The following is a 10987-nucleotide window of genomic DNA, read 5'->3' on the forward strand; positions in this document are numbered from 1 at the left end:
CCTACGGAAGTTGCACCTTTTGCTTTGGTATATGGGGTTGAAGTAGTCTTGCCTATAGAGGTGTAAATCCCTTCTTTGAGAGTTTCTCTGCAAGGTCTTGTCACTAATGAAGATCACAAAATATCTAGGTTGCAAGAACTTGAATTGCTGGATGAACGTTGACAAGTGGCGTTTGATCATCTACGAGCTTATCAGAAGAGAATGTCTAGAGGTTATAACAAGAAAGTTCAACACAGAGAATTTCACGTTGGTGACCTTGTTTTAAGAGAGAATCCTAAAAATCAATAGTTTTGAGAAAAAAAAGGGTAAGTTTGAACCCAACTGGTTGGGTCCATACATTGTTACTGCAACATTTGGCTTTGGTGCTTATCAACTCTCAACATCGGAAGGAGAATAACTTCGTGAACTGATCAACACCATCCACTTGAAGAAATTCTACACCTAGCATTCTTTGCTCCAGCAATCTGTACAACAGAAAAAGTCCCGAAGAAATCCTAAAAATTAGAAAAAGTCCTGAAGAAATCCTAAAAATGAAAAAAAGTCCTGAAAAAATCCTAAAAAATCAGAAAAAGTCCTAAAGAAAAAAAAAATCTAAATCTAAAAGAAAAATGCCTTTGTGAAAACCTGGTAAACAAGCACCTTGGTAGTAAAAAAGAAAAAATCTTTACCAAGCGGGTGAAAAACTGGTAATCAGGTGCCTCTTGTACTCAAAGCACTCCATCTATCAATCCAAATTTGGCATTTCCTACTTTATTTCCTTCTTTTTCTACATCTTCGCTTTAGCTTGTATATACCCTTCATTCGCTTTTGTGACACCTTGGTTCTTCTTGGAACCCTCATGGCTTGAAACCGATCAATGTCCTCGTCCTAGGGAAATCAACTGGTCAATTTACATGTCCTAAGCAGTTCAACTAGGTCATCTTTCTGTCAGTAGTACCAGGTCATCCAATCTAAGTCAGACACTTGTCTCCTATCCAATACTGAGTTTTACCACTAAATAAACACAAAGAAAGAACACTGAAAACAATCACTAAAAATTGTTTGAGCTCTGATTGAAATTTTCTTTGAATGTTGTCTTTTAACTTGGTTTTCGATTATTATTCCCTCTGAGTAACTCGAGGAAGTCTATCTTGACTAAGAGAAGCAAGGACTGGGGGCATAATACTTTTCTTTGTTTTTTGCTTGTAGGATTGATTCCAATGATCTGAAAACATCTCATAAGTTGGGTGTCTGTGATGTGCCTTCACATCAAGGTGAAATCGCCACACATACCTTGACTTTGTTTATTTGTATGCTACAGGGCGGTTGGAATCATTTCCTAGTCTGTTTCGAGTAAATTTCTTTATTATGCAATTTGGATACATGCTTAATATGTCCTAGGATATGAACAATACAAGGGTCATTGTGGACACGATAATCAATATTGCATATAAAAAGGAAGGAACTCTGCTTTGTCTGGTGTGTTTACACGCAGGTAACATTCAGGTCATCCTGGCTCTTTATGCCTTGGTGCTTATGTTGGATTTCTATATTAAAAATGATGTGACATTCAAGTCATCCTGGCTCTTTGTGCCTTGATGCTTATGTTTATTTCCAACATTGTAAAACGCTCAGTGATGATAAAAAGCAAATTAAAATCTAGTGACTCAGTCCTAGTTTGCATACGCATTCATACTATTGCATGAAAAAACAAAAAACAAAATATATAATTTTACATCCTTAGCTCATCATTGTTATCATTTATTGCATATGAAAAAGAAGTAAAAACATTCATATTCATCTGCATTACATACATACATACATACTGAAAAGAAATGCATTCATATAGAACAAAAGCATATAGAAAGACATCTTACAAATTATCTCATGTAACTCAACACAAGAACAATAGGATCAAATCACAAACTCATATATATTTCTCATCAAAAATATCATAGTCAAAGCGTACAAATGACATCCATTGTCATATACAATGTCTATCAGAACAAGAAATACATCGAGTACAAAAAATGGGGTGTACAAAATCACACAGAACATCAAAGTCTAACTATGACCCTCTCCCTCATCGCCTGGTGGTGGAGGAGGTGCCTGCTGAGGATAAACTTGTTTGGGTGCTTGTGCTCCCTCAGATCGAGCCATGTACTGGGAATATGGCGCCACCTGTCTGTCTGCTGGCACTGTTGCACTATATGTTGCCACATAATAAGTTGTGCGGCTAGTCTGATGAAGGACCTCACGTTGAGAAGCAACTAGCTCTACTCTCAATCTCTAGAACTCTTGGTCCCGCTTTTCTCTCACTCTCTGCATCTCCTGGTCTCTCTTTGTCCTCAGGCTCTGCAGCTTTCACTCACGCTCTGTGATTTGTGCTTGTTTTACTACCACCTATGTCTGCAAACCACACACCTTCCCTCTCAAGGTACAAATGATATCTCTAGGTGTCTTTCATCCTGTTGCAACCTCCTCATCTCCACCCCCTGCTCCTCTCTCCTCTGTCGTACCTTCCTAAAAGCATCATCTCCGTCAGGTCATGCTGCCTCACCCATCTCTGCATCTACTGCAACATCTCCTCCCCTATCGCCACCTGCCTCTCCACCAACTGCTCCCAAGGATCCACCCTCTCCCCTCCTCCTCTGTTGCCAAGTCACTGGTGCCCTGCTGCTACTCACACCAAGATCACCTCATGTCCGCCTAGGTGGATCTTCTCTCCATCCTTGTTCCTGAACTCATCCCTATACCTGACCTAGTCCTTGTGCCTGCGCTGGTGCATCCTCCTCAACCTCATCTATACGAGGCACATGCTCTCTAGGATCTGTAAATCGAGGAAAGGGGTGTCTCTGAAACCAATCTCTATACTGGGGCAATACCCTTGCATTTGCCACATCCTTCGGGTACTCCCATCTCTGCGACTATGTACCCGCTAACTCCTACATGGTTAAGGCATATGAGAGGTTGGGTACCCATCCTCGTCTCTCCTCATCCCTAAATCTAGCATATGTTGTAAACTCCGAAGATATACTCTGTGGTCTCCCATACTGCATCAAAACCCTAAACGCTACAAACCACTCAATAATAGTACCCAATCTGCCGATGAGAGGTCTAGTCATAAACATATCTCTCTGTTGTACCCTCCAATCATCCCATAACTCTAGACCCCTCTATGGTCTCCATACTACAACTATCAAGTCATCTAACTGCCTCCTCCAAAAATTAGTCTTACCCAGGTGGGGCTGTGTGATATAACCTAAATATCGACATATAATAGGCTGATGTGCCTCCCTCAAATCATCCACAATAGGTCTGCAAACTAGGATATGCTCCCATGCCCATATCTGCAACACTAGAACACCTGCCGCCATACTCTTTGCCCCTTTATAAGCGATCTCATGCATCTCATGGTACATATGCATGAGTGAGCATGAACCCCAACCTAATCTAACTGGATGAGTAAGCAATCTCTCTAGCATCCTACCCCATCTACATAAGAATCCTTGTTGTCCTTTGTCAGGTATCACGAAACAACCAATCATGCCAGCCAACATGCAAGCAAGAGGGTATTGTGCACCATACCTACACAACAAATCGTCCCAATTGATAGCACGATCAAGGATAGTGTCATCATGGAAAACGCGTCTGAGAGCCTCAATGCCCGGTCGTGGAGTTGAATTGTAATCTATCTTATCTCCAACAAAAGGAATCCTATAAATATCTGCAAGAGTGATTGTCATCTCTCCAACTGACAAATGAAATGTGTAATACTCAAAATGAAAATGCTCAACCAATGCAATCAAACAACTGTGATTCACACGGATATCGAGCATCTGTAGCAAGTATCCAAATCTGCACAACCCAATGTGACCTCTTTGTGCATCTGATAAGTCACACACCAATCTCATAGTCGGCAAATATGTGCACCAAAATTGTATATCTGGCAACTGAACCTGCAAATTTGAACAAAAAAATTGTCAGTACGTGATCGAATTTGTGCTAAGAATGTGTTAAACATGCTAAAGAATCCAAATTTACAACATTGCAAATCAAAATTTGATGTTTTGGTCCTTAAAAATCAACATTGTTTTCCATATGAGTCAATACAATCAAGCAACAACTCGTACGATAAAACATTACGAGCCGCACAAGTAAACACTCTTATACAACAATTAGTAACATGCAACACGATTAAATGGTCTATGAAGAACATCCTCGTACGATATAAGGGTAGACATCATATGACAAACCCTACATGATCATACGAAAAAGCACAAAATGTCAGATACTCGTACGAGAAACAATATTAAACTGAATGATAAAGCAGCACATGCCAACTTAACACGAAATAAAAAAATGAGAAAATTTGCCAAAAATTAAAAAAATGAGAAATGCAAAAGGCTTGCGATCAATCATTTACTGCTAGGGGATAGTTCTGAGGTTGATTATGTCGTCTTTGGCGCTCAAATCGATGTTCTTGAATAGGAAATGCCATTTTTCTTCACAAGAGGTTTTTCAAATTTTGAACTTTGAGAGGTAAAAATGAATTGACAAAGACACATTGAACCCCTTATATAGCCCAAACCCTAATTTTCAAACTTGCTCCGATAGACATAAAATTTGTACTCTAAGCTAAATCGACTGTCCTGAGTCCATTTTCGGAATTGAAATCGAAATTTGACGTCAATTTTCTAGTCAAAATTTCACAATGTTGACCCCTTGGTACTTTCCCCCTCAAGTCAATTTTTGAATCATTTTGCACTCAATTTAACTCCGATCTCACATTCATTCTTACGTCAATCTCTGTGCTCAAATTATCATCAATCAAACAAATCTTTTTTATTTTCAAATTGCCTAAAATCGTTGTAACCTCGCCATCTTTCAATTTCACTCCCGAGGGGGCATCATCATTGCATCATCATTGCGTCATCACTATCATTATCAAAAAGTCAAGATTTTTTTCAAATCTTCATCTAAGTCGAGCAGATTTTTTGTTTTAATCAAACAAAACCCTATTGTTCTTTAAATTTGAATCAATCTCTAGGGGCATATCAGTTTCATTGCACCAAATCAAGTTGATATTGTCTTCATCTGATTCACGCTCAATCCAAATAGGTGTTTAGTTTCATCACTTCAAATCAAGCTAGATATTTTCTCTAATCAGTTCTTGTTCAATCAAGTTTAGAATTGGTTTTATCTCTTCGCTCTATCTAGTTCAATCAAGTTCTAGATCGATACTCATTTCTTAATCAATCAAGTTCAAGATCAGTATCTCGCTCTTTGTCGGTCCTAGTTCAATCAAGTTCAGGATCGATGTCCCTTTAATCAACCTGTTCAACTTCATCTCTTCAAATCAAGTTGAACATCTCACTCTTCATTGGTTTGTGGTCCATCAAGTTCAGAACATATAATCTGTTTGACATTAAATTTTCTTTGAATCAATGTGTTGTTCACACAAGAATTTAAAGAGGGGCAAATGTAATACCCTAAAAATGGTCATCTAAACCATGGGCCCCTAATCTCGACTACATCAGCAAGATCCTAACCAAAGGCAAATTAAATCAATCATGAACACCTAATTAATTAATTCTCGGTCATCAATGTCACATGGCAAATAAATCACTCAATATTAATTAAATAATCATTCCAAGTAAATCATTTTAACCAATTATCTTATTTATTCAATTAAATATCCTAGCATATTTAATTAATAAATCAATTTGCCATTAAAACATCAAAAATGAATTAATTTGAAAAAGAATTTAAAATTGAGAAAAGAAATCAAAATGGAGTTAAATTGAAAAGTCTTAGAAAAGCAATTAAATGAATTAAAAATCAAATTTGAATATCAAAATATAAAATATGAAATAAATCAGTTTTTCTGATTTTATCTTAAAATTAGTTCAATTTTCTTTAAACCTGAGAAAAGTTGCCAATCACATCAATTCACCTGGATTGTGCTTCCACTTGGAGAATCTCCGCTGCTCATCATTGATCGATCTTTGACCATTGGTCTCTCTCTGGATTTTCTACAAATTCAGGCCCTCATCTCTCATAAAAAAAGAACCTGAAGATTATTGTTATTATGTTGTTTTTGCTCTAGGCTTTTTGAGATTTGTGCATTGAAGATATTACATATTAGTTATTTCATATTTGTTAAATCATCTAGATTAATATTGCTTAAAATAATGTTAGATTAATCATGCATATCTAGCTTAATCTTGCATTCACTTAGCTCAATTTCATACTCATATAGATTAAATCCTTCGTTTAGGTGTCGTCTAGTCACTAGTATTGCATATGGAAATCTAAGAGCAAAACTAAACTCACATCTACTAGAAGGCAATAGGTCACTTTGTAATGGTTTATTGTTCATTATTGATTATTGATTTTCTAACCATGCATCTAATGACTTGATTGAATTGTTGTGTATTCAGATACAGATACAAATATAAATCCACTTTTCACAAACACAAAAAGACCTTGGTTGCCCAAAAATGGATAATAAGGGTCTATAAATCTCAAATAGGATAACTTGGAGTATATAAAAAGGCCTTGGCAAACAATAAACCATGGAAAGAGAGCCAATTTGGTATCTAAAATAATTAACCCAATGGTATGAAATTATGTTGCCAAATTGAGACTAATGAATGCAAACTTCATTGTTGATTCAAAATGGGAACCATGGGAAAGTGAGGAGAGATCCAAATATATCCTTACTATGGTTTTTAATTTTATAAAGTGGTGGTTGGAAACCACTTATATTCTTTCCAACAAGTCTTGGAAGAATTGATGTCAATTTTGTGAGCCATATAAGTCAAAACTACCCCCATGAGTATATGAATTTAAGTTTTATGATCCTAATTCAAAAGGTGAAATTTGGCTTTATCTTTTTTCCGTGATCAAAGACTCATTTAAGCTTTGGAGAAGAGGCATTATAGAACTTAAATTCCTTTCTTTTGAATTATCAATTCATTCACCCAAGGTAGTTTTGCCATTAGATGATCATGATCTTGCAAAAAAATGAGGACAACCATATATTTTGTTGCTGGATGGAAAACCTATCGCAAAATCCATTAAAATTCCAAAGAATTTAGGGCTTCATGGCTTCCCAATCTTTGTGAATCAATTTTTATCATTAAGTCCCTTAAAAATGTACTAGATGTTCTTGATGATGAGAAGGGTTTGTAGCCCAATTTCCTTTCAAGTAGGACATCTAAAAGGATGGCTAGAGGCAATGCTATGCTACACAAGATTTATCTAGGCTCCATCACTTTGAAGGGAATAGATGATCTACTTACTGTAAAGAGCCACACATTGTTGGGTGAATAAAAACCCCAAACCTCTAAAATCTTGGCATATACAACAAAACTTCCAAACAGCCCTATGAAATCCCTTGTGATTTTTTAAGAGGCCCAAATAAAATCATGAGGAAGCTTGCCCAAATTCATGTATGATGCATCATAAGGATCCCAACATGAGGAATAATATATATGAGTGGCCACAAAAATATTTGAATAAACTTACAATTTTCTTACCAAAGAAAGGGGTTTGGTGATCTGATAGGTTAGTTTCTTTTGGATTATAGTAAGCACAACTTTTCATAAGGATACTTATGAAGGTTCAAAGGAAAATATGATACCCATTAATTTGTAAAAAAATATCCATGTCCAATCCTTTTTCAATCATAAGAATTGATCCAAGAAGGTATGGGGAGGAAGGATTGTCTATAACATTGAGTCTTATGCCATTTAGTGGAAAATTTAGAGAATTTGCCAAAAAGTATCCACACACATAAGAGCTTGTTTAATATTTTTCTTCCCTTCTAAGAGTGTGAGGAAGGATTCATCTACAAAGTGGCTATAACAAACCGAGATAAGGAAATAGGTAGCTTGTAAACTGACCATCCCTTGGGACACAAAATGAGGTAGAAGATAATCAAATAATTTAGCAAAAAGCACATCTAGAGCCAGATTTGATGGACAACCCTAACAAATGGACTTGAAAATCCAAAAAATACTAAATTACTAACCATTAATGGTAATCCAAGTTGAGGCATTTGCAAAGAATATGGTAATATATTAAATGAAATGAGGCCTAGATCCTAGAGCCTAAAGCATGGCTAGAATAAAGGGTTATTGAATGTGATCATATGCCATCACAAAGTCTATTTTTAGGAATAGAGCCTTCTCTTAAGAGTGCATAGCACATTCTATACCTTCCCAAACTGTAAGGATATTATCTAAAACATACCTATATTTTATGAATCTAGTTTACTTAGGCCTCAAATTTGAGAAAGGAAATAGCCCACTTTTAGAGCCAAAGCTTTGGTAATTATCTTGTAAGATGTACATCAAAGAAAGGTGATACACCTCCAATTACAAATATCCTATGTGTTTCTAGAAAGGTATTAATTTAATATTTCTTTTGTTGATTGCTTTCCCTAATGACTTAGATTTTAAGGTTCAAGATAGACTTTGTGTATGTCCTCTCTAACATAATCCAAAGGTGCCTTATAAAACTCACAAGGGAAGCCATCACGGGAGCCTTGTCATTGGCTATGGTGTGAATAGCCCCCTTAAGGTCATAAAATGGAAAAAAAATTGATCATAAAAGGCTTGTTGTAGGGGCGAAAGGCAATAGGGAACAACTTGGAGGTACTCCTAAAGGAACTAGTCATGTTTAGGATAGTTTTCTTGGGTAGTGAAAACCTAATCATAAAGTCAAACAAAATCCTAAAAAAAATCTAAAAGTTATTTAAGGATATTCTACCCATCCATGATTCACTTGATGCCATGTGAAGTGTGGCAAGATTTAAGAGATTAGAATAATTTTGTAGAATCTCTATCCCCAACCTTAAACCAATGTAATATAGAATTAATTTGAGTGCTTTTGGTTGAATGATTGTTTGCAATTTTATTATACTAGTGAAGCTTAGCCAACTTTATTTGCAAGGAAAGGGAAAATGGGCCAACTTCAAGAGTTGTAATAGCCCTTCAAAGTGTAAGGTTGTGGCCTTGTATAAACATCACTGCAAAATTACAAGTTGGAATATATATATGCAAAAGAAGCGAGAAGTATTTTTGATGACTCTATTCCACCAAGATATCTAGCCAATTGGTCGAGAGGGTTGAAATTATATGTTCCGCACCTTTTTGAGGATTGATGACTTAGTATAGAAGTATTTTAAAAAAGTCAAGTTTTACAACTTTGATGTATTCCCATTTTCCATTGAATTTGAACTTGAAAGGAGTATAGTCTAACAAGGTGAAATTTGGAAAAGGCTCCACTAGGAGTAAAAAAAATGGCAGAGGGAAAAATTACTATGCAAAAATTATCATATGATCCATGAAGTAAAATAGTTTGTCACAACCAACCCAAAAAATTATTCAACATATACTAATGGTAATGATTGTGGCGATGACTCAAATTGGGATAAAAGGTCTAATTTATATGCATGTAATACCATATCTCTCATTTTCTATTTGTCCAGGGTAAGGGAAAGGTTTCATCTTTATCATGCACCTTATCAATCATATTAAAGTACTTAAAGACATAACCCAAGTGGTGGCAAATAATGAATCAACATTCCATTGCCACAAAAGAGATCTCTCAACAACATTATTGGAAGCATGTATATATATAGTACTAGAAGTATGATTGTTGATATTTAAGAGGATCCAAATCATAGGGTTAGTTGGGTTAGAACTATGGTCAACAATATGTTGAAGCTACTTAGAAGAGATAGGTGATGACCACTCCATAAATAATGTCACGATCACTATAATAAAATATATAGTCAAATGACACATGTTAAAAACATAATCTTCATTTCTTGTAAATAGAGAATATCTAAAGCCCACTACTTTTGATGAATATCCTACATTGAATATTTCCTGGGGATGCTAGTTTGACATGTGATATCTATTTGTCAAAATTTAAGTACTATCTTTGATATGTATTGTCCACTAATATGTATTGGAATAGTAAATGTCATTGCAATCATATAGGTATGGTCTCCCAATTAGAATATCATTAGAATTTAGAGGTATGATGTCATATGTGACAACCTCCTACATAATCTTGACTACATACTTGAAAATGTATATTTGACTTAGTCAAATAATGTCCTCACCTTCCCACAAACATTCAAAGAGTCAAGGTTTGGATGAAATGGTACAAATACCTAGATGTCTAACTACATAATGTGTGATGATGTTATTTCAACAATAGTTGTTAGCGATGACATAGATAATTTGTCTATTGACCCAACATTTTGTGTGGAAGAAAGGCTTTTGTTCCTATTAAGTGCTATTCATTATGGTGATGATTCTTAGACATTGTGCCTCTTGATCAATATTCTCAACCTTGTTAGAATTTGATCAACTTGCATCATCAAGGACTATTGTGTGTGACATTCAACATTAGTGCACAATTTGGTGAGATAATGATGACATTGTATATCACCTCCTTACAACCTCTTACCCTTTTTCTTGTTTGGTGTAGAGGATGAAGACACTCTACAAATTTTACTTTCACATAGAGGAATGTTATTTTTGTGTGAAAGGTTTGTAGCAACTCTCTTACATGGACTTGCTCTTGTGCATGGAGATATTTTGGTGAGCTTATCCTTTGCTTCAATATTTGATATATGCTAAGGTGCTGACGCAATCAAGAATTTTATTTTAGCACATATAGATGGTAATAGCCCATTGATGTATTTGGGCACTCAATGTTTCTTAGAAAGATTATCATGCAAATGCACATAGTGGTTGTGATACATATTTTTGTAGTCTTCCATTAACTACTCCTTACACTAGCAAAATTGTTAGAACTCAATGTATTCATCCTCATAATGTTTAAGGGGGTAAAATTCCTCTTGCAAAGAACTAACTAAGGTGTCCCAAGCCAAAATTTGTTGGTGATCTCACTTGTGTGTATTCACTAAGTGTTTGCCACCAATAGGACACAAAAATGGATATTTCAATGCCATGAATGAATT

Source organism: Cryptomeria japonica, chromosome 6 (assembly GCF_030272615.1).
Source record: "Cryptomeria japonica chromosome 6, Sugi_1.0, whole genome shotgun sequence".
In the NCBI taxonomy this organism is placed as follows: domain Eukaryota; kingdom Viridiplantae; phylum Streptophyta; class Pinopsida; order Cupressales; family Cupressaceae; genus Cryptomeria; species Cryptomeria japonica.